Genomic DNA, 25,606 nt, shown 5'->3' on the forward strand with positions numbered 1-25,606 from the left:
AAATGCCACAAATCAACTCAAAGCAGAGCTGGGACTAAAATTTAGATCAGATTTATCACTCAGTGCTGATTTTCTTATGCTATTTGGTTGATTTAATTTTAGTGGTCCTCAATATTTTCTATTATTGCCAGGTTATTAGAATAATCTGGGCGTTAAAAGATAATAGAAGGCTAAGCTCAATTCCAGAGATTGGATTAAATTGGTTTGGGATGGGGCCTGGACATTAGCATATTTTAAAATCTTACTAGGAGATTCTTTTTAAATTAAATTTTATTTTTCAATTACATATGTCATTCATTATTATTTTGTACTAGTTTCAGGTATATGGCATAGTGGTTAGACAATCAGATTCTTTACAAAGTATTTCCCCAATATTTACAGTACTTATTGACTCTATTCCCTATGCTGTACTTTATAGCTTGTGACTATTTTGTAACTATCACTTTATACCTCTTAACCCCTCCAGCTCTTTTTATCTAGTCTTCTAAGTCCTTTGGGACTGGCAATCAGTTTGTTCTCTGCATCTATTAGTCTGTTGATTTATTTGTTCTTTAGATTTCTTGTATAAGTGAAATCATATGTTATTTACTTGTCTTTCTTTGGCTGACATATTTCACTTAACAAACACCTGTTGCAAATAGTAAGATTTCATTATTTTTTATGGCTGAGCAATATTTCATTGTATATATGCACCAGCATTTTAAAAAAAATAAATCTTTATTGCTCAGATTATTAGAGTTGTTCCTCTTTTCCCCCCCAGAGCTCCCCTCCACCCAGTTCCCACCCCACCCTCTGCCCTTACCCACCCCACTCTCCTCTCTTCCTGCACCCCCACACCCCATTACCCCTGAGAATTGTCAGTCCACTCCCTTTCTATGCCCCTGATTCTATTCACCAGTTTATTCTGTTGGTCAGATTTTTTATTCACTTGATTTTTAGATTCACTTGTTGATAGATATGTATTTGTTGTCACTTTGTTGTTCATAATTTTTATCTTTACCTTTTTCTTCTTCTTCCTCTTCTTAAAGAATACCCTTCAGCATTACATATAATACTGGTTTGGTGGTGATGAACTCCTTTAGCTTTTTCTTATCTGGGAAGCTCTTTATCTGACCTTCAATTCTGAATGATAGCTTTGCTGGGTAGAGTAATCTTGGTTGTAAGTTCTTGCTATTCATCACTTTGAATATTTCTTGCCACTCCCTTCTGGCCTGCATGGTTTCTGTTGAGAAATCAGCTGACAGTCGTATGGGTACTCCCTTGTAGGTAACTAACTGTTTTTCTCTTGCTGTTTTTAAGATTCTCTCTTTGTCTTTTTCCCTTGCAATTTTAATTATGATGTGTCTTGGTGTAGTCCTCTTTGGATTCCTTTTGTTTGGGGTTCTCTGCACTTCCTGGATTTGTAAATCTATTTCTTTCACCACGTAGGGTAAGTTTTCTGTCATTATTTCTTCAAATAGGTTTTCAATATCTTTCTCTCTCTCTTCTTCTGGCACCCCTATAATTTGAATGTTGGTACGCTTGAAGTTGTTCCAAAGGCTCCTTGTGCTATCTTCATATTTTTGCATTCTTTTTTTTCTTTTGCTTTTACGGTTGCGTGTTTTTTGCTTCTTCGTATTTCAAAGCTTTGACTTGATTCTTGGGATCCTCTAGTCTGCTGTTGGATCTCTGTATATTATTCTTTATTTCAGTCAGTGTATGCTTAGTTTCTAATTGGTCCTTTTTCATATCCTTGAGGGTCTCACTAAATTTCTCAGAGGTTTCTAGAAGATTCTTGAGTAACTTTATAATCGTGGTTTTGAACTCTATATCCAGTAGTTTGCTTTCCTCTGTTTCTTTCATTTGTGACCTGTTTCTTTGTCTCTGCATTTTGGCTGCTTCCCTGTGTTGATAGAGTGGCTTTGTGTGCTAGGTGTCCTATAGGGCACAGTGTTCAGCCTCCCTAATTACCTGAGGTGGACACTCTTGGTGCACCCCCTTGCGGTCTTTGTGCACAGTCTTGTAGTTAAGCCTTGATTGCTGTTGGTATCACTGGGAGGAATTGACCTCCAGGCCAATTGGCTGTGAGGACCACTTGTGTCTATAATGGGAGAACTTCTGTGCTGGAGACACCCTTATGGGGCAGGACTTGCTTCAGTGGGGCTTTGGAGCTCACTGAGTCTGCCCAGGTTTTTAGGCAGAGAAAAGCCAGGCCATTCATATGCAAAAGCCTCTGCGCACAGCTTGGGTGGGGTTGTAAATTGGGTGGGATGAGGTCTCAGGGAATCATCAGGGTGGAGCAAACCGCAGTGGCTGCCAGTCTGCTCTGCCTTGGAGAGGTCCCATGGTCTGTGTCCTGCGGCCCAGTGGAGGAACAATGACCGCTGTAAGCACCTCTGCAAGAAATCCACCCTCACGTTCTAGCCCGATGCCAGACAGTTCAGTTTCTTTCCGTATGAGTCTGGGTCCCCAAATTCTCACCTGGAACTGGAATTCAGAGCAGTCGGGAGCTTGTATCTCCCTCCTGATTGAAAAAGACAACAGCATACCCAGCTGCCAGCCTCTTTTGTGTGTGCCTCCGTACCTCCACACTTCCACACCTCTGCATCTCCTATCGGACTCAATGTGCTTTTCTTTTTCCTTCTAGTTGTAGCATTTCCACTCAGCCAGCCTTCCCTGGTTCTGGATGGTATTCATTTTGTCTTTTAGATGTAGTTTTAATGTGGTTGTGCGGGCAGCAAATTCAGGTGTTTACCTATGCCGCCATCTTGGTTGTCCTGCACTATCATTTTTTTTTATCCATTTATTGATGGGTACTTGGGTTGCTTCCATAGCTTGGCTATTGTAAATAATGCTGCAATGAACATTGGGTGCATATATTCTTTCAAAATAATGTTTGGGTTTCTTTGGATATATACCCAGAAGTAGAATTGTTGGATCATAAACTAGTATCATTTTTAATTTTTTGCAGTCTCCATATTGTTTTCCATAGTGGCTGCACCAGTCTGCATTTCCACCAATAGTGCACAAGGGTGTCCTTTTCTCCACATCCTCACCAGCACTTATTGTTTGTTGATTTATTGATGATAGCCATTCTGACAGGTGTGAAGTGATATCTCATTATGGTTTAAGTTTCTGACTATCTGATGATTAGTGACATTGAGCATCTTTTTTACATGCCTATTGGCAATCTGTATGTCCTTTTTGGAGAAATGTATATTCAGGTTCTTTGTCCATTCTTTTTTATTGGATTGTTTGTTTTTGGTATTAGGTTGTATGAGTTCTTTATATATTTTGAATATTAACATTATTGGATGTATCATTGGTGCATATCTCCTACCATTTGGTAGGTTGTCTTTTTGTTTTGTTAATGGTTGTCTTTGCTGTGTTAAAACTTTAGTTTGAGGTAGTCCCATTTTTTCTTCTTCTTTTGTTTTCCTTATTTGAGGAGACATATCAGGAAAAATATTGCTAAGACAGATGGCCAAGATTTTACTGTCTACATTTTCTTCTAGGAGTTTTATAGTTTTGAGCCTAACATTTAAGTCTTCAATCCATTTTGAGTTTGTATATTCATATATGACATTACATATTTATACATTATAGTGTGTGTATGTATAAATGTATATATGGTGACACACATACACACAAAATCAATTGAAAGAAAATGTGAATATAATCAGTAAATATGATTTTGTTACTTAAAATGATTACATTCTGTTAAATGTTTGGTGGGTTGTTTTGGCTTGAAAAAGAGTGCTGCACAAAAATTAATTTTAAACCTTCAAAAATCTTTTCTTATAACTTTAAATAGAAGAAAGCAAGGGACATTGGCAGGTGAATTTTTATTGGGGGAAGGAGAGGGGCTCTGTTGTGGGAATCCCCAGGCCACCAGAGGGCAGCAACAGATGCTCAGAAAAGTGCAAAAGCCAACAGTGTTCAGAAAGGAAAGGCGAGTATCCACAAATGGATCTATCTAGGATTGATCTTATTAGTTCCACACTACTTATTGCTCAAGCTGTCTTCCGGACCTTCTGTAAGCAATGGTTGGTATTTAGAGATCCAAGGAACCATTGCCTTATTTCATTACATTATATTTACGTATACATCATAATGTGAAAATACATTCTTGAATCAAACCTATTCTTTTTACTTTTTATTTATCAAATTTCTTCCTTAAAATAACCACATTACCAGGTGTAAATGCAGTAAATATCTTTAATGACCTAGTCTTGAGGTAGTGTACATGCCTTTCTGGAGACATTCAAATGACCACTTTCCAACCAAAGTTAAAATCCTATATAATAAAAGTCTAATATGCTAAGTGCCTAGTTGTCCGGTTGTCCATTCAACCAATCAAAGCGTAATATGCTAATGATATGCAACGACTGCTCAACTGCCCCCTATGATGTGCACTGACCACCAAGGGGCAGACTTTCTGACAAGTAGGTTAGCTTGTTGCTGGGGTCCGACCTATCGGGACTGAGCGAGATAGATTGGACATGCTCTGGAGCCCTCCCACAGCCCCTCCCTGGCTGGCTAACCTTCTACATCCCTCCCCAGCCCCGATGGTGCACTGGTGGGGGTCTCTTGGCCTGGTCTGCACCCTCTCACAATCTGGGACCCCTTGGGGGATGTCAGAGAGACAGTTTTGGTCCAATCCTGCAGACCAGGCCGAGAGACCCCACTGGTGCATGAATTCATGCACCAGGCCTCTAGTAAATAAATAAAAGCTGAAAACACTCTTCAGACTCAGAGAAAACCAAGCTTGCTATGCAGCCCTTGTGTTGTCCAAAGTTTTCAGAGCTACCATGACAGCTGACCTTCAAAAATGTCTTCTCTTGCTCTTGATAGGAGATGGTCATTTGTGCTCCTTACAGGTGGCAAATAGTTCTTGGAGAATTTCTTTCCCATCTGGATCAGCTCCAAGCCAGTGGGTACCAATGCACTAAATATTCCTCAGTTCAGGTCCCTAACTAACCAACATTAATTTGTTGCTGTGCAGCTGATGGTTCCCCATCATTTACCTAAGGTGTGATAGCAGATTCCCATGTAATCACATGCCTGATAACTTGTAAGGGTTTTTTTGTTGTTGTTGTTTAGCCAGATACCAGGTAATATATTTCAACCTCTCCAAGCAGCCATATGGTAAATAGCCTTATTTAAGATTATTATAAATGGATGGAGGCAAATATTGCATGGATTTTTTTTTTGTCTTAAGAAAACATGATAATGGTACTAATTAAGAAGTATCTTGGAAGCACTTCTTGGAAATTATCAGAGGGAGATAGATGATATGTGTTAAAGTTGTTACCAATGCGATGGATTTCTTTTTGGCTGATGATAGGACATAATAGGTGTGCAACCTTTGGATAATGGATCCTCAAGTTCACAGCAAATCAGTGTTTTCAAGTTGCTATCATTAGAGAAGTCTATTTGCTTGTCCTTGATTCTGTAGCAAAGGTAAAATTATAGTTACTCCCGGAGAAGGTAATAATGACAGAGTCTGTCAACATTAAAACAGAAACAGCATGATGTCTATCTTCCTGAGAGAAGCTACTGAACAAACATCTAATGCTGCAGTGTAATGTCTAGTGTCAATACTATTTACATCTAAGCTATTTAAACTGTAACATGCATATTCTGAATTCTAAAAAGGAAAAGAGTTTGATAAAAATTTACTACTCTGCATCTACCATAAAAATGTCCCCCATTTTAATGGCCACAGTTAAAAGTGAGGGCATGGTAGGTCTAACATTGCAGTGATTTAAGGTGTTAGGGGCCTGGTGGTCCCAGACACTGGGATAGTTTATTGTGCTGGATAAAAAAAACTTTCTAGTAAACAACTTTATGCTCTAGTAAAACAACTTTCTACCAAAACAACTTTTCCCTTTTCATAGCATGCTGCATCACTATCAAAGCAGAAGTTGGGCCTTAGCTGGTTTGGCTCAGTGGGTAGAGCGTCAGCCTGCGGACTGAAGGGTCCCAGATTTGATTCCGGTCAAGGGCATGTACCTTGGTTGCGGGCACATCCCCAGTAGGAGATGTGCAGGAGGCAGCTGGTCGATGTTTCTCTCTCATCAATGTTTCTAACTCTGTATCCCTCTCCCTTCCTCTCTATAAAAAATAAATAAAAAAATATTTTTTTATAAAAGCAGAAGTTGGTAGAGGCTTAGGGAAGAAGGAAACATTTTATTGAATTCTTCAAGGATTCATGTAATAGTTGAATAGAAGATAGAGGAAGTAAAAATTAGGGTTCAGGTTTAAATCAGCAGAAATTTTAAGTCGTACTGAAGTGTAAAACTCCAATTTATATCCCAGGTTTTACAACAGTCAGGAAATCTCTTTGACTCTCCCCAGTGAGTGCATTTCTTCCTATTTCAAGGTTGCTGTTGATAGTATATTAAAAGACTTAAACAGAGATGTTAATAAAGAATACAATGAGATGTGCATGGATGCAGAAATTTAAATCATACTTCCCCACTCTCTCCCAAGGGTGGAATAAGTAAATGGACTTTGAGACACTGAATTTAGAGACAAACTATTTGTCACTCTAAAAGTTTAGCTTTGTATTTATCATTAAAGAAGAACTGGCAAAACCAAGCATTTTATTGCATGACTTTTTGTACCAATTCTCTTCATCATAATTCTTCTATTAGGTTTTTACCTTAAGTAAGCTATCAAAATCTGATGGGATCCAGTTTCTTTTTTTAATTTAATTAATTAATTTATTTTATTGCTTAAAGTATTACAAAGAGTATTGCTTAAAGTATTACAAAGAGTATTACATATGTCTCTTTTCCCCCCTGGGATCCAGTTTCTTTATCTGTAAAATGAGGGTGTCTAACAACCTCTGTCTCTCTTAGCTCTAACTTTTATGGCCCTTCATAGATAATATTTTTCTCCATCTCTTAGGGTATTTCTTCATTTTTTTAGAGGAAATAAAATCTATAATAATAAAAGCATAATAGGCTAATTAGACTGGACAGCCGAACGACCTTCCGGACGACCTTCTGGAAGAAGCCGGGGCTGCGAGGGCCGAGGCAGCTGCCATGGCTGCGAGGGCTGAGCCCCTTGCACGAATTTCATGTATCAGGCCTCTAGCATATACATAAAATAATAAAATATTAATTTATAAATAAATACTAAAACATAATTATTAAATAAATAAGTAAATACTTTAAAGATATTTCTTGGCAATTTTAGAAAACTTAAGTATGGGGGATTTAATTTAATGTATTTGGATATGAGTAACTGATATGTTTTTAATGAATAAATAAATCTACCTATTTGTAAGACATGCTGCATTTCCTGTTTAGATACATGGAAAACAACCATAGATTCTAAGCAGGCAAAAAGGAAGAATTAGATTCAAACTAAAGGCATTTCTTTCCCCAGGAAGAGTATGTAAAAGGAAAAGCTAAAAGCAAGTTAAATAGTTTGAGAAAATTTCTTGAAAGCATTGTAAGATATTTTGAGTATTTGAATTGTTGGCTAAAAAACCCCCAAATCTCATACAGAAATTACATTTGGAAAATAAGCTTGGGAAACAGACTCTGTAATTACATGAGGGAAAATTTAAGAATGCCTGGACAATTCAAGAATACTTATAGAAACCCATAAGTTATAAAAAGGTTTTAGACTTGGGAAAATAGATGCATAAAATGTTGCCCCTGGCACAGCTCTGGGGGAGATAAATTGTTTCTGCTTATGATTTTTAGGAAGAAGGCAACCCTAGTAGAAAGATATTCTGCTCCTCTAGGAAGCCACACCTTACTAGTGTGTTAAATCAAAGGCTCTTAACCTGTGGTTCATGGGTGCTCTAACTGATGTATCAATAGGTAAGGAAAAGCCACATGAATCCCCTGAAATTATATGAAAATGTATGTATGCATTTTTTTATGAAGAAAAAAAATTCAATCGTTTCAATAGGTTGATAAAGATATTTGGGTCCTTCAAAGTTCAAGAAACTGCTCTAAACGATTATTTGGAAAGTTCTGATTTTTAGATTCTTAGGATTTTAAAAAAAAGTTGAATATCTCCCAAATGTTGGTAAGTGGAAGAAATGTCAGAACATTTTAAATCACAAACTTAAGGAAATTTAACCTGCCCCAAGGATGTAAGAAGATAGCAAGGGAGAGTCCAGACTGGCAATCAGCACTCAAAGACACCATTCAAAAATGGGGCAGAGGGGCAAACATAAAACAATAAAATCATTTCCTGGACCAGTGAGCAGAGTTCTGAAGCTCAAGATTGACTTCATGAGGGTCCGTCAGCTACTCATTTTAGCCATATCTGCTTCCTTATCTGCTATATGGTTAGTCTGACCCCCAGAATGAGAAATTCCACATGAGTAGATTTTTCAGATAACTGGAGCATACTTCCTTCAGCCCTAAATGATGTATATTTTAGCTGTTTGGGATGAAATGCTTCCTAAATATTCTATCTTCTAAAGCCAAGTAAACTAAATAGTAATGAAAATAATAGCTAATATTTATTGGATGCTTACTGTGTCCCAGGTTCTTTTCTAAGCATTGTATGTAGTTTATACCACTTACTCCATAAGTAGATCCCCACATATGGAGAAATTGAGGCATAGTGATAAAATAACTTACGTAAGGCTGTATAACCAGAGAAGTATTGGATCTAGGATTAAAATTCAGGACTTAGCTCTGGAGCTGAGCTCTCAATCACAATGCCAAAATGAATGCCAGCTCATTTCTCTGTGATCCCTTGAGGCTTTCATGGTCTCAGTAGCAGCGAGGAGTATAGCATTATTTATGACAAAATTAAATAGCTCAGACTGGGTATAGTTTGAGTTATTCTTTTTCTTTTTAGTATTTCAGCATCCTCCTTAATGTCTGACTTCATCTGTAATATCACATAACTGGCACTTTGCCTGACTATAGCTGTGTCACCCGTACTTACTGTCACCCTTCTCATTAGCATCTTTAGGAAGATGGCAAATTGGATAGCCATGACTATTAGATTTGTCACTAAACTTGAAGTAAAAAGGCTCTAAGTGAGCATCTGAGGCCACCTCTATGAAAAAGGTGCTTCATAGACCCTTTTAAACAGACAAAGACCTCCTAAGAGTCTTCTTAGGGGCTGCCTCACAGCCCCTTCCCATTAAATAACAGGATTTCTAAAATTGAAAGGATGTTATTTTACGGAAGCTTCACAGAGAATCTGAGGAAAAGAGGAGAAAACAAAGATTTTTGGGTATAATTTTTATATAATGCAGTAGGTTATAAATTTATATTTTAAAAGTCTATACTATTAAAAATGATATCAGTGAAAAAACGCTCAAAGTCACTAATCATCAGAGAGATGCAAATTAGAATGACAATGAGGTACCACCTCACACCTATCAGAATGGCTACCAACAACAAATCAACAAACGACAAGTGCTGGCGAGGATGTGGAGAAAAGGGAACCATCGTGCACTGCTGGTGGGAATGCAGACTGGTGCAGCCATTATGGAAAACAGGGTGGAGCTTCCTTAGAAAATTAAATATGGAACTGCCATTTGACCCAGTGATCCCACTTCTAGGAATATATTCTAAGAAACCCGAAACACCAATCAGAAAGAATGTATGCACCCCTATGTTCATAGCAGCACAATTTACAATAGCTAAGATCTGGAAACAACCCAAGTGCCCATCAGGAGATGAGTGGATAAAAAAGCTGTGGTACATTTATACCATGGAATACTATGCAGCAGTAAAAAAGAAGAATTGCTTACCCTTAGAGACAGCATGGAGGGACCTGGAGAATATCAAGCTGAGTGAAATAAATCAGTCACAGGAAGACGAGTATCACATTATCTCACTCATATGTGGCATCTAATGAACAAAATGATCTGATGAACAGAGTGGATCCAGAGATAGGGAAGCCTGGAACAGAGTGCAGAATCTTGGAGGGAAGGTGCGGGAGGGTGGGTGGGTGGGAGGTAATCAACCAAAGACCTTGTACGCATATATGCATAACCCCTGGGCACAGACAATAGGGTAGTGAAGGCCTGGGATAGGGGGTAGGGGGGGTGGTGGGCTGGAGGAGGTCAATGGGGGAGTAAAGGGGACATATGTAATACTTTCAACAATAAAGATTTATAAAAATAAATACATACATACATACATACATACATACAAATATATACAATAAAAAATAAGTTAGGGTAAAAAAGTTAAAGAAAGCAATTACAAAGACCATATAATGTTTGACACCATTTATGTGAAATATCCAGAATAGGCACATTTATAGAGGTAGAAAATAAATCAGTGGTTGCTGAGGGTCGTGTGGTTTGAAAGGAAATGGGGAGTGATTGCTAATGGGTGTAAAGTTTCTGTTTGAGAGGTGAAAATTTTCTAAAATTGATTGTGGTGATAGTTGCACAACTCTGTAAATATATTAAAAACCATTGAATTGTGTACTTTAAACAGGTGAATTGTATGATATGTGAATTATAGATCAATAAAACTGTTATGTTAAAAAAAATTGTATTGTCCCTAGCTGGTTTGGTAGTGTTGGCCTGTGGACTGAAGGGTCCTGAGTTTGATTCTGGTCAAAGACACATGCCTGGGTTGCGGGCTCGATCCCCAGTGTGTGGCGTGCAGGAGGCAGCCGATCAATGATTCTCTCCCATCATTGATGTTTCTATCTCTCCCACTCTTTTCCTCCTTGAAATAAGAAAAAAAAATCCTATATAACAAAAGGTGAATATGCAAATTGTTCCCTCGACCGGGAGTTTGACCAGGGGGTGGAGCCGGCCGGCCAACCGCCTCCGGCCCCTCCCCCGAGCCGGCCCCAGCCCTGATGGGGTCCCCTGGCCAACCTCCTGCATCCCCTTTCACTGGCTGGCCTGGCCCGGCCGGACCCCACCCTTGTATGAATTTGTGCACTGGGCCTCTAGTATATATATCCTATATAATAAAAGGCTAATATGCAAATTGACCAAAACAGTGGAACAACCGGTCATTATGATGTATACTGACCACCAGGGGCAGATGCTCAATCCAGGAGCTGCCCCCTGGTGGTCAGTGTGCTCCTACAGGGGAAGCGCAGATCAGCCAGAAGCCCTGAGCCAGTCTCACGGCTGGTGAGCTTTGCGGCAGTAGCGAGAGCCTCTCCCACCTCCATGGCAGTGCTAAGGATGTCTGACTGCCCCACGGGGAGTGGGCCTAAGCTGTCAGCCGGGCTCCCAGACTGCGAGAGGGAGCAGGCAGGGCTGAGGGACTTCCCTCCCCCGCCTGAGTGCACGAATTTCATGTACCAGGCCTCTAGTATAAAATCATATTGGCTTAGACTGAAATGGTAGTACAAGAAGAGACCTTTGGGTGCTTGATCTTTTATAGGCTAAGGAAACTATTCATGTTAGCTGAAAATGTAGGCTATTCTTTATGGGGAAAACAAAAACTATAACTGAGAGGGCAAAACTAAAACCCAAGAGGGTGAAATCCAGAGCTGCAGAAATTAGGCCCTGGGCTTTTATCAGGGAACTGACAGCAAGATGGTACCTGTAGAGACTTTCAACATTGTTGTACACCAGTTCCTGCTTTCCTGTCTCCAGTTCCCTTGTTCTTGAATGAGCCATCTATATTGGTTTTCTTATTTGTTTATTTGTATATGGGGCAGGTGCAATAGATAACTTGTCTCTATAGGTCACAGGTCTTCAGACAGAGAAGAATACTACACAGTCCATATCTGAAGAATCACACATGAATAACCTCATTTGCACTCAGATCTATTTAATTTAGTTGGTCAACTCCTAGATCTTGAGCTTGATGCCATAATGGGTTGAAACTTGTGAAGAGTTTTTGAAGAGGGTGAGCAGAATTTGCATGCAGGAGGGATGTAATTTGTTGTGGCCAGCGGGCAAACTGTGCATATTTTATTTTTTAAACAGGCTAAAATAATATTTCCTGCCCCAAAACATTCTTCTACAAGCTTGCCACTTCCCCTTAAAGACACAGAGCTTGCCTTTGAATTAGGCCAGCTGTGACTCACCTATAATCAACAGAATGTGGCAGAAATAAGGCTGCATGATTTCCATAGCAAGGTCATAGAAAGCTATGTATCTTCTTCCTAGTTTACAAAAACACTTTCTCTTGAATACTTTAGCTGCCACATACATACCCCAATTGTTTTAAGACCATTAGGCAGTGAGGCAGCCTAAATTAATTCATGCTACAGACCACATGAACAGGCCCTGAGATTACATGGAGAGAGAAAAGGGTCTATCCAGCCCTCAGCTCTTCTAGCCCCTTGTGATTTTGGCACTGGTCATGGTCTAATTGCAACTGCATAAGAGATCACAAGTCAGGACCTCATAGGTGAACCCTTCCTGAAATTCCAGAACACAGACACTGTGAGAGATAACAATTGATTTCTTTTAAGCAACTATGTTTTGGGGTGATATGCAGCAATAGACAACTGGAACCTGGACAATAGCCTTTAGGAAAACTTTAACCTATAGAAATACAAGCAACAATCCTATATAATAAAAGCCTAATATGCTAAGTGTCCGGGCGTCCAGTTGTCCGTTCAACCAATCAAAGTGTAATATGCTAATGATGTGCTAAGGCCACTCAACTACTTGCTATGACATGCACTGACCATCAGGGGGCAGACAGTTGACCCTTCAAGTAGTCGCTATGATGTGCACTGACCACCAGGGGGCAGACAGTTGACCGGTAGGTTAGCTTGATGCTGGGGTACGGCCAATTGGGACTGAGCGAGAAGGGCCGGACACACCCTGGAGCCCTCCCACAGTCCCTCCTCAGCCCTGATCATGCACTGGTAGGGTCCCTTGGCTGGCCTGCACCCTCCTGCAACCCAGGACACCTCAGGGGATGTCTGAAAGCCAGTTTCAGCCCGATCCCCCTCAACGCAGGAGCTGCCCCCTGGTGGTCAGTGTGCTCCCACAGGGGGCGCTCCACTCAGTCAGAAGCTGAGCTCACGGCTGGTGAGCAAAGCGCTAAGGATGTAGGAACATGCCCTGAGGGCTCCTGGACTGCAAGAGGGCACAGGCCGGGCTGAGGAACCCCTCCCTCCCAGTACATGAATTTTGTGCACTGGGCCTCTAGTATAAAATAAAGAATGCAAAGTAGAGTTGGTAATCAAATTACTAGTATGCATAGGCATGGTGTACTAGTTGATTGATTGGATATCAGTTCTGATTACCCGTTTCTTTGCCATGCCAGCCATCAAATATTTTCAGTATAATTCCTATGTACAAGTATGTGTGAGGCTGTATTGTGTATAGAGGTGACCCCTTCCCCCAAGCTACGGGAAAAGGTTAAATCAAAGCACAAACTCACAAAGGAAACAGTGAAAAGTGGAAATGGAAAAAAACCCCTGATGTGTGGGGTGAAGAGAGTGTTCGATCTTCAGGAATCAGCAAGAAAAATGGAACATGAATCCTGTTCTAGGGCAGAATTCAGAGTCCGCACCAGGCTGCCTGCCCTGGGAAATGGCACAAGATTAGAGGGAGGCACTGGGGTGTTGTCGCAAGCAGCAGCTTGCCCCTTAGTAACCTCTGTGCTCTGTGGGCTAGGTTGCAACGTTTTGTGTAAATGCTGGCACTGTGTTCTGAACATTGGGGACATCTAACCCCACCCCCACAACAAGCAAATGCAGTTAAGTAGACAGAGACGAAATGCTACCAAATTGTTTAGAAAAACTACAATAAATGACCCAATATTCTAAAAAAAAAGAAATTATACGTGAATTAACATTTAACTACATCTGACTTTGATTAGTTGTACAAATGGAATCAGATGGTTTTACTTGGGAATGACTCAGTAGTGCTTCATCTTTCGTTGTTAATGTTCTCCAAATTTAATAGTGATGTGGCATAATCTATCATATGACTCTTATCAGACAAACTTAGAAGAGGACATTTAATGATGTGTTCTGGATACACAGACAACTACATTTTGCTATTTGGGTGCTAAAGGAGTTTTCTAATTCTCTTGGATGGTATTGAGACTCATTATAGCTCTGTACAAGGACAGGAAAAAGCCTCAGTTCCAAGAACCTGTCTAAGTTGCTTCCACACTCCAAGGTGTACCAGTTATAGAAGAAAGCTACAACTTCAAACGAAATGTCCTATTTCTCCTTTAAGGCTCAGCCAATTTCACCCTTACTCCCCGCCACGCACCCACACGCAAGTTTTCCTCCCAGCTCCCAACTCCGAGCTCCATTAGTGCTTGTTAGCGATTGCACTCCTTTGGTATCATTCCCCTTCTGTCCTGGATTGTTGTGTATCTCCCTAGATACAAGATAACCTTCTCTAGGGAAGCTGAAAACTCTTTGTGGTCAGGGACGATTATTATTATTTCACTTTTAGAATTAAAAAGATTGTTGAAAATTGAGGTGGATTATTCAGATTTCAAGTTTTTCAGGGAAGTTTAAATGTGAAAAGCTTTTGTGTCTTCTTACGTGTCTCCCATAATTAACACCAGCATTGAAAGTAAGTTTCGACGCTGGACTCATTTTAAAAAAAAAAAAATCAACTAGTCTGAGTGTTTTAAGGCTTCTCAATTAATTCTATTTATGAGAGTATCTTTGTAATCCTAGTACTATTCAAATTTCAAGTAAATGCTAAGAGCTTTATGTACATTGTCTTGGATATGACTTTACTTAGGTCTATGTTGCTGAAACTGGGGTACCAGTATTTTCTGGGAGAACCTGAATTTAAAAACCACAAAATAAATATGGGATAAACAATTGTAAAACAATAAAAGCCAACTAGCTGAAGAGAAATACATCTTAGATTCACATAAAAACTTGTATAAAAATGTTTATAACAGATTTTTATTCATAATCACTAAAACTGTTAACAACGCAACTTACCAGGAATAAGCAAACTGAGGTACATCCGCACAATAGAATTAAAGGAACAAACTATTGATTCATGCAACAATATGGAAAAAACTCTAATACCTTGTGTTAAATGAAATACTCTAGATTCAAAAGACTTCCTAGTGTACATGCCCAAGCACAAGACATTTAAAAGGCAAATTATAAGAACAAACAACAGACCAGTAGTTTCTGGGAGTTGAAGTAGGGAAAGTATTGATCACAAAGGGGCAGTTTTGAGGGTGATGGATGTGTCTTGTATGTTACTGTGGTGTGGTCATGTGACTATATATATTTAGCAGCACTTATAGGACATATACCAAGAAGAGTGAATTTTACTGTATAGTAAGTAAAAATAATTTTATTTAAATGCCAAGAAGCCAATGCTAGAAGAATATTATAAAATTTATACATTTGGTATAGTAATTTGTTACATTTTTCTAAAGTAATTTGGCTATATATTTCCAAAGCCATAAAACTTTTCATCCAATAACCCCATAGGGAATAATTTATTCTAAGAAATCATAAAAAATACGGGAAACCTATATACATATTTCACCTATTTTTAATAGGTGAAAATTCTGCCTAATTGCTTTTATTTACATTTCTATGTTTGCTAACAAATGTATATATTTTTCACATTTTTTATAACCAGTTTTGTGGCAAAGAATAAGATTAATATCCTTCAGTGGTTGAAGAGTAGCAGACCTTCTGTTCTTCTCTTTTAATAAACACGCAAAGCCATCCATTTCTGTGAAATGATTAGAAATAGCTTGGGATTTAGTAAAATTTTTACTGTTGCTGCTACAGATAAACACATTGAAATAAAAAAATATGGTTGCTAGGCAGGCTACTTAGTGGGATTTTGGCTTAAGAGTCTTTCAGTACATTGCATAGTTGGAAGTTTGTCCTAAACTTTTTGTCCCTTTAATTCAGTCTGGACCCTTCAATATGAGAATATGAGAGACTGAAGTCCCAAGTTTTGTACATTATTTTTCCTTGAGAGCTTACAATTTTGAACTCTACCCAAATTTTTCATTCTTTTTAAAAAATTCATTTAATTTTGGCAATGTGTACTTTTTAGTTCATGAAGCTTTTAAACTCTCCATTAGGTACTGCAAAACAATGTTTTGGAGAATTAAAAATAGATGAATTAAACCACAAAATGTTTTCTTAAAAATGGCCACATATTTTTTTAAAAAATCAATTGAGAAGTGCTGTTAAAAATGAGCTGGGATGAGGTGAGAAGGTAAATATTCATGGGCGAGAAGATCATCTGGAACAACACAAAAGCTAGATACAGCAGCTTCTGTCTTTAAAACTTTGCCTTCCCCTTTACATTCTCAGTAAGTGACCTTGCTTCTGTTTTCATTGAGAAAAAAGAAGCAATCTGAAGAAAACTTTCTTATTTTACCACCAAATCCACTAACCTGTTTGCTTCTGAGCTCATCTGTACTAAGTTTCTTTCTATTGTTCTTCAGGAGAAGTCAATGTGCCTGAGAGCAATCTATCCCCTTGAGCACTGGACCCAATCCTGTCTGCCTATCCAAGGAGTTTATTTCTATAACTAAAGGCCTGGTGCACGAATTTGTGCACACTGAAAGGAAATTAATTAGAAGAAATATTTTAGAGGCCAGGGAGGTACCGCGGGAGGTTGGCTCCAGGGCTTGTCCAGCCTGTCTTGCTCAGTCCCAATCGGCTGGACCCCAGCAGCAAGCAAACCTACTGGTCAGAGTGTCTGCCCCCTGGTGGTCAGTGTGTGTCATAGTGACTGGTCAAGCAATTGATCATATGGTAAGACACTTAGCATATTAGGCTTTTATATATATTGATTACCCCCTGTTATTCCTACTTCATCAAATTTCCCCACTGGCATAAAAACATGATATAACATCTCCAATTCTTAAATAAACCCCCCTTCCCCAAAGATACCACTAGCTCTGATCCTTTGGTGTCTCCTTTTATAGAAAACTTCCTGAAGTAGCTGTTAATAGAGGCTATCTCTCTTGTCTTCTTTGCCTCCTACTTGCTAATGTAATCACTTCAACCAAGTTTTCATCCCCATCATTCCCCTCCAAAAACTCTTATTAAGGTTACCAAAGACCTTCATATTGCTGAAGTAATTGTCAATATTCAGTCCTCATTTCAAGAGGATATGATAGAGGTTTTCACTTTCTCCTTCCTAAATACTCCCCCCCACCCCCACACACACCTTTTAAAACTTGGTTTTGGAGATATCCGACATGAATTCCCTCAGGGACCACTATCACTCATCCTCCTTTGCTCTATTATCTTCCTCTTCCAGACTTCAAATATTGAGAACCCAGGACTCAGTCATCAGGTCTCTTCTTTTTTCTACCTATACTCACTCCCTAGATGACCTCATCTCAAGGCTTTAATAGCATTTATGTGTTAATTATATCCAAATGATGTTTCTAGCCAAGAATTTCCCCTGAAATACTTCTAATGTCTAAGAGGATATCTCACAGCACATCAAATTTAAAATGGCTAAAAAATGAATTTGTAATTTCTCAACCTCCTCCAATTCTACTCCTCCTGTAATATTTCCATCGTAGTAAATGGCATTTCATTCACTGAGTTACTTAAAATTCTTGGAATCATCTTTTCCTCCTCTCCTTTTCTGATGCCCCAGACTCAATTAGAAAATGATGTCCCAAAGCTGACCATTTCTCACCTGTTAAAGTCTAAGCTACCACTATCTCTTGATTGAATACTTGCCTCCTTACTGATCTCCTTACTTCTAACATCAGATTGTGTCACTCTCTGGCTCTAATTATCCAATGTCTCCCCATAATATCTAAAGTAACATCTAAAGACTTTACCATAATCTACAACTACTTGCATGATCTGCCTCCTGAGGTTGGATAGATAGTCAGGAGACAGATCGATTTTCATCTAGTTGATGGCTACTAATATTTCCCAAATATTAGATATTTTGCCAGGATTAATAGGGATGTCTGATATCTTCACAACCTGGAATCTACAAATAGCATGTTTTATTTAAAAGGTTATTCTTAATAAGAAATTCTAAAAAAATCATAATAATTAGAGCAAGAGCATGATCCAGTTGTCATAGAACAAAGTTGGAATTTTGAGCATTGATTGACCCATGAAGCAGGAGGTCATGGTTCGATTCTTAGTCAGGGCACACGCGGGCTCGATCCCCAGTAGGGGAGGTGCAGGAGGCAGCCAATCAATGATTCTCTTTCATCATTGATTCTATGTCAGATCTAGTCCAAATTCTAATTCTTTTTATTTATTTATTAGTTGTATAAATGACCTCTCTGGACTTCACTTTCTTCATTGGTAAATTGGCAAGGACAATATCTAGTTTATTTGATTGGATAAAGTAAGGTAGATTAAACAACTACTACTCAGTAGAGATCAGGAACGCTTGTACTTTAAGTAGTAAAAATGGGAAGGACTGGAAAAGGAGATTTTACTGATAAAAACCTTTTGGATAGAATAAAGAGATCACTGACATTAATTCTTCATTTTTGATCTGTTGAGTTGCCCACTGCCTCTGTGATGTGAAAAAGTGATGTGGCTCTTCCACAGGAGGCCTACATACCACCACTGCCATGTCTCTAGTGATTCCTGAGACATTCCAGCACATTTTGTGAGTACTCAGCACCAACATCGATGGGCAGCCCAGCCAGTGTGGCTCAGTGGTGGGACATTGACCTATGAACCAAAAGGTCACCATTAGATTCCTGGTCAGGGCACATGCCCAGAGTCCATGCTCTAGTCCCAGTCAAGGGGTGCAGGAGGCAGCCAATCAATGATTCTCTCTCATCATTGATGCTTCTATCTCTCTCTTCCTCTTTCTGAAATCAATACAAATATACTTTAAAAAAGATTATCGACAGGCAGCAGAAAAAAGCCTTTGCCATCATTGCAATTAGGCTGTGAAGATATGCTCATGTGGTGTTGAGAAAAGCAGACATTGACCTCACCAGGAGGGTAGGAGAGCTCACAGAGGACAGATGAAACGTGATCACCATTATGCAGAATCCACGTGGTACAGGCTTCCAGACAGGATGTGAAGGTTGGAAAATAGAGCCAGGTCCTGGCCAATGGTCTGGACAACAAGCTTAATGAAGACCTGCAGTGGTTGAAGAAAATTTGGGTCCACAGAAGGCTGAGCTATTTCTGAGGTCTTTGTGTTCAAGGCCAGCACACCAAGACCACAGGCCACCCACTGTGGGTGTGTCCAAAAAGAAATAAATCCGTAGGCCTTGTCTGCTAATACATAGTTTATACACCAAGAAAAAAAGTGATGTGGCCTGGCCAATGTGGCTCAGTGGTTGAGCATTGACCCATGAACCAGGAGGTCATGGTTCGATTCCCAGTCAGGGCACATGCGGGCTCGATCCCCAGCTGGGAGGTATGCAGAAGGCAGCCAATCAATGATTATCTTTTATCATTGATTCTATGTCTCTTTCTCTTTCCATTCCTTTCTGAAATCAATAAAAATATATTTTTTAAAAAGTGATGTGAAGGAGGAAAGTTGAGCCAAATACACTCTTTGAGCTGAAACAAAGAAAGCCCTGAAGGGTCATTACTCAGGGTAAAGGTAGCCTGGTAGCTTTTGGCTTTGTTTTATACTTCTTTATCCCATAAATAAACCAAATTAATAGACATAGGGAAAAAGGAGTTTTACCTTCAAGCAATGTGTGAACTATAGCAGGAAGAGTTACAAACATACATTTTTAATGCTGGAATTGGCATGAAATATATCTCTTGGATGTGGTATCCTTATATACTAGTAATATACAATATGAACAATTATTCATGGAACGGTTTGTCTTCCTACATAGTTGTTAATAGATTTGGGCACAGAATAACTTTCCTTTGTGGAAGAAACAAGGTAAGTGAGATTAACGAGGGGATATTAATAACATTATTCCAACCCCCACCCCGACCCACAGACTATTTTTACATCAACTCCTTCTCATGTCAGAAATACCCAAAACATACTATTATATCACACATAAATTGCTCCAACCTCAAATATTTAGGAGCTATTCTAATAAAACCTGTTTAATGTTGGAGGATCATTGTCACTTTTCTGGCTTTGCACCTTCTCATTCAATGAAAACTAACAGCTCTTACAGTTTTTCCAACCAGAACTGGATTTCTAAAGATCCCGCTTGTGACTCATAATCTGGTCTTCTTTGCTACCTCTCATTAGCCGAGTTTTTCATTTCCTGCACGAGGTCTCTGTGATGTCTCCTGCTTTCAATTATAGGAAAGAGACAGCTCTAACACGGTGTGCTAAAAATGAGCCCTGTTTTTGGTTACTGCCAATGTCTATTTTTATAACACTCATCTTCTTTCTTCAGTGGTCATTCCTATCTTTGCTCATCTCTGCACAAGTTGCTGGGGCCTGTGGCTTGCAATCTTGTAGCAGTGCAGATCTTTGAATAGTTCACTCTTTTTTTTTTATAATAGTTTTCCCAGCAGGGTGCAGGTGAGTCCTGGTTGGTTTGATCTAATAGATCTGTGTGCTTGACATGGTGGATCTAAGTCATCCCTTTCCTCCCACCTTGCCTACTTTTCTCTGAATCTAACTAATGTGCTTGACTCTTTCCTTAGAATAAATTCTTTCCCTGGAGACTTCTTGGCATCTTCTGTAAGTAGGTCTCTGGTATCCTGTTAGAATTTATGTCTATCCTTAGGGACAGGAGCTGCTTGGTCTCAGGCTCTCTCTGCTACACCTGAGTATGTGTGAGAGGCTTTGGGGGCTGAGAGGCTTTGGGGCCCTTTACCATGGACCCAAACAGCCCAGGCTTGAATGCCTGAGGGTTCATGGGAACCCAATCCTCAGGTTTGGATTAATCCTCAAGTCTCATCTGCAGGTGCAATCTGCCTGCTGGCTACTCTACATCTCAGCCTTGCTATCACCTTGAGGCCATTGCTCTCTAATTTGATAGGGCAAAGGGGCATGGAGGAATTTCCCCCCAGGTAGGCAGAGGGCATTTGCTGAAGGGGTTAGGGCTGGGCTTCTGTGGTGGCCACCTGCCAACTCCAGAACCTCTAGAAAATCTCCACTCGAACATGATTGTTGAAAGCAGCTTATGTAATCAAAGGTTTAATGACATAGAAAAAATGTCTTTGTTTCCCAGATACCAAATGTGCTCTTTCATACTCAAGGCCTTTGCACTCGATCCTTTATTTCCTTCCGGTCCCTGTTCAAATATTGCCTTCTCAGGGCAATCTCCTCTGGCCACATTCTCTAAAGTAGCACCCGCTGCTCTCCAACCTCTCTTACTCGGCAGAGTGGATATGTGTCCTTCACGATTTCCTCCAATATTTTGCACAGTCTCTCCTCATTTTAATAGTTTCCCATATTGTGAATACCATATAAAACTCCAATTTTTCTAATGTAGAATTAAAATATAATCTAGAATCTCCAGCCTCTCTTGACAATGAAGAGCAGATAATAGCAGGTAGGTGGAAGGCTCTGACTCAGAAGGTGGCTGCGTGGCACACAGGCTGAACATGGGCACTCATTGTATTAATACAAGTGTCAGCCGAAACCAGGAGCTCCGGGAGTGGCAGGAGCAAACGCAGCCTTCCTGACTATGGCAGAGGCAGCGTGGTGCAAAGGTCAGTAACAGTATAGTGGCAACAGGGGCTTCCTCCGAGGTCAGTTTTGTGATATAGGTCTGGGGGTTGTTGTTTTGTGAGCTTTCTGTTAGCCCATAAACTCCTTCTTGCTGAGACAACTAGTGGGTTCCCTTGCCTGCATATTAGACTCTGACTAATAGGGTGCATTTATTTTTTTCTCTTGGCATTCCACATATTATTTACTTGATTGTCTACTAGACTATATCTCCAGTGTCTACAACAGTGCCTGGTCCATAGTAGGTGCTCAGAAAATATCGAATGACTAGAAAAATGGGCTAAACATACAGGATCTCTTTTTGGCCTTTAGATATTTTAGCCATTGGTATTAGTTATCTCTCAGATAAGAAGTCTAACACTGCCACGTCCATCACGTTCTACTCACTGATTCACTAAGTACTGCCCACACTTAAGGGGAGGAGAACCAGGCTCCTCTTGTTGACGAGAAGAGTGTGAGCTAATTTTTGAACACATTGCAAAATCAACACACCAGTAAAGCAGAGAGTTAAAAAGCTGTAGCCCTATTTCTCATCTCCTTCTGGCACTGCCATCATCTCCTTTTCCTTAGTTCTTAGACCCTAACATTATTTGGAAAAGCAATATGCCCATCTAAAATATCATATTTTTGCCTCTTTGAGGTTTGATTTGGTCATGCGATGATGTTCTGGGAGGCTGCTGACTCAAGTGTCTACTCTTTTCACACTTCTGCCCTTTCCTCCTTCCTGCTGTTCCAATGTGAACGTGATGGAAGGTTCTCTATTAGATATCCTGGACAATGAGCAATATTTTTTTTAAAAACACTGAATTTATTGGGGGTTATATTGGTTAATGAAATTATATAGGTTTAAGGCATACAATTCTATAACACATCACCTGTATGTTGCATTGTGTGTTCACCACCCTAAGTCAAGTCTCCTTCCAGCACCATTTATTCCCTCTTTATCCTCTTCTACCTCCCCACACCCCCTTTTCCCTCTGGTAATCACCATACTATTGTCAGTGTCTATGAGTTCTGGTTGCTGTTTTTTTTTCTTCTTAATCCCTTTACCCTTTTCACCCAGCCCACCGACCCCCACCCTTGTGACAGCTGTGAGTTGTTTCCCATGAACAATCTTAAGAATGAAATCTATAGAGTACAAAGATAGAAGGTTGATGACTGTGGAATCAGCAAACAGCCCTGGGTTGACTTTGTCTTCTGTCTTGCTGAAGCCAATATTACTTTCAGTTTCCTATTCTTTATAGCCAAACTAATTTTGATACCTGTATCCTTGTGCAAGTGATTAAACTTGTCTTTTGTTTACTCTCTTCCTTAGGAACTTCTCTGTCCTACCCACAGTAATTCACTGGCAGAGCTTAAACTGGCAAGTGGTTAGAGCATCACCCTGAACACTGGAGAGCCCCAGATTCCATTCCCAGACAAGGATATGTACCTGGGTGACAGGTTTGCTCTCCAGCTGTGGTTGGGGCATGTGCAAGAGGCAACCAATAGATGTGTCTCTCTCACATCAATGTTTCTCTCTCTCCCCCCTCCTTCCATTCTTCCCTTCCACTTTCTCTAAAAAAAATCAATGGAAAAAATATCCTCAGGTAAGCACTAATAAAGAAAAAAGGTTTCAATTCCAGCCTAGGTCTGCTGCCCCTCGCCCCCATCTGTCACATAGATTCCGTGGGTGCACAAGTTTTTTTCTAGTCAACTTGGGAAAGCCAGAAATCACTGAAATTTTATTTCAGTTCTTTAGATATCAGGGGTTTGTATCATAACAAACTTGAGAAAGTGTCACTGATGCTTTGCTAATCTTATTTTTAAGTTAGGTGACTGAGAGGAGAGATATTGCTCATTTCATTTTCATATGCTCTCTGTCTGCTGAGCTCAACCTTTTCTTCTTCATTCTAAAGCTCATTGAGACTTTCTGAAATCCCTTACATTTAAGTTTATCTCTTAGCATCCTTTCTAAACTCTAGAAAACTTCCTATAATGACAATAGCATATTGTTAAAACCTTTATTTTATTATGCGCTAGATTTCTTCAGTCATTATTTCTAACGCTTGTGGCTATCTGGAACAGTAGCACTATTATTATCTCCATTTAAAAAGAGGAAATCAAGGCCTGGAAACTTACCCAGGGTCATAAGTTTAAAAGTGGCTGAGCTTGGATCCAAACCAGGCTCAGAATGACCCTAGAGCTAGAATTCTTTCCACTCTGCCTGGTTCTTAACTTCACTGAAATCTTGCTGAACACATTTAGTTATAGTAGAAAAAGTATAAATACGGAATAAAAATTACAATTTAATTGCCAAGTTGGCTGACTTCAGCAAGCACAGTCTTGGGAATCCATCTGTCTACAACATTTTTTCTTAATAAAATTTGTTGAAACCAGATCAGCAAATTCATGTTAGTGTGGGCCATCAGCCAGGATATGGGAATCGCTCTATGGAATGGAATCTTATGATAAAATTGTATTTATTAAAATAGTATTCTTCCAGAGGGTTGTATTTCAGTGAAAAAACTTAGTGACAAGCATTTAGACCTTGCTCACTCCCTCTCCCCTCACCTTCTCCTCAGCTTACTTCAGATGGACAGCAGTGTCACTGCAAACCACGGGGTGCAAGGGCGGTGAAGACAGGGGCTGGAAGGAGGAGGATAGAAGAGGAAGAGAGTTGGTAGGAACATTCATATGTATTTCCATGTAGCACAGTATGTTTTTTGTCCCATTGAATTAATATTTCATTTAACCTTTATATACCCTAATTGGCTAGGTTTTATTAATCACATTTTGTAAATGGAGGAACTGATGGTCAGAGAGGTTGAGGTCAACAAAGTCATAGATGCAGAACATGATCAAGTTAAAATTTGAATTCACAGTTGTCTGATTCCAAATCTGATGGCCTTTGTAGTACATCATTGTTACCTCTTCGTCAGCACTAATATTTAATAGTATCATATGTTTTTTTTTATTAAATCTTTATTGTTCAGATTACATTTGTTCCTCTTTATTCCCCCCCCCCCCCACCATAACTCCCCTCCTCCCAGTTCTCGCCCCACCCTCCGCCCTCACTCCCCACCCACTGTCCTCATCCATAGGTGCACGATTTTTGTCCAGTCTCTTCCCGAATCTCCCACTCCCCTTTCCCCCCCAAGAATAGTCAGTCCATTCCCTTTCTATGTCCCTGATTCATTATAATCACCAGTTCATTCTGTACATCAGATTATTTATTCACTTGATTCTTAGATTCACTTGTTGATAGATGCATGTTTGTTGTTCACAATTTGTATCTTTACCTTTTTCTTCTTCCTCTTCTTAAAGGATACCTTTCAGCATTTCGTATAATACTGGTTTAGTGGTGATGAACTCCTTTAGCTTTTCCTTATCTGTGAAGCTCTTTATCTGACCTTCAATTCTGAATGATAGCTTTGCTGGATAAAGTAATCTTGGTTGTAGGTTCTTGGTATTCATCACTTTGAATATTTCTTGCCACTCCCTTCTGGCCTGCAAAGTTTCTGTTGAGAAATCAGCTGACAGTCGTATGGGTATTCCCTTGTAGGTAATTGAGTCTCTTTCTCTTGCTGCTTTTAAGATTCTCTCTTTGTCTTTTGCTCTTGGCATTTTAATGATGATGTGTCTTGGTGTGGTCCTCTTTGGATTCCTTTTGTTTGGGGTTCTCTGTGCTTCTTGGACCTGTAAGTCCATTTCTTTCACCAGGTGGGGGAAGTTTTCTGCCATTATTTCTTGAAATAGGTTTTCAATATCTTGCTGTCTCTCATCTTCTGGCACCCCTATAATTCTGATATTAGTGCGCTTGAAGCTGTCCCAGAGGCTCCTTACACTATCTTCATATTTTTGGATTCTTTTTTCATTTTGCTTTTCCGGTTGGGTGTTTTTTGCTTCTTCGCATTTCAAATCTTTGACTTGATTCTTGCGCTCCTCTGGTCTGCTATTGGGTATAATATTCTTTATTTCAGTCCGTGTATGCTTAATTTCTAGTTGGTTCTTTATCATAGCATTGAGGGTCTCATTAGTTTTCGTGAGGCTCTCCTCAAGTTTATTGCAAGCCCTCAAAATTGTGTTTTTTAGCTCTATATCCTCCATTTCTGTCATGTTTTTTTGTCTCCGCAT

At 39.6% G+C, this 25,606-nt stretch overlaps 1 pseudogene; it reads left to right on the forward strand.

The window, feature by feature from the left end:
• Positions 1–18,443: 18,443 nt before the first annotated feature.
• Positions 18,444–19,089, forward strand: LOC139001841 (small ribosomal subunit protein uS13-like; annotated as a pseudogene).
• Positions 19,090–25,606: the final 6,517 nt, after the last annotated feature.

The sequence above is a fragment of the Myotis yumanensis genome, unplaced genomic scaffold (assembly GCF_028538775.1).
Source record: "Myotis yumanensis isolate MYYU_CA2020_CCGP unplaced genomic scaffold, mMyoYum1.0.hap1 SCAF_2, whole genome shotgun sequence".
NCBI lineage: Eukaryota > Metazoa > Chordata > Mammalia > Chiroptera > Vespertilionidae > Myotis > Myotis yumanensis.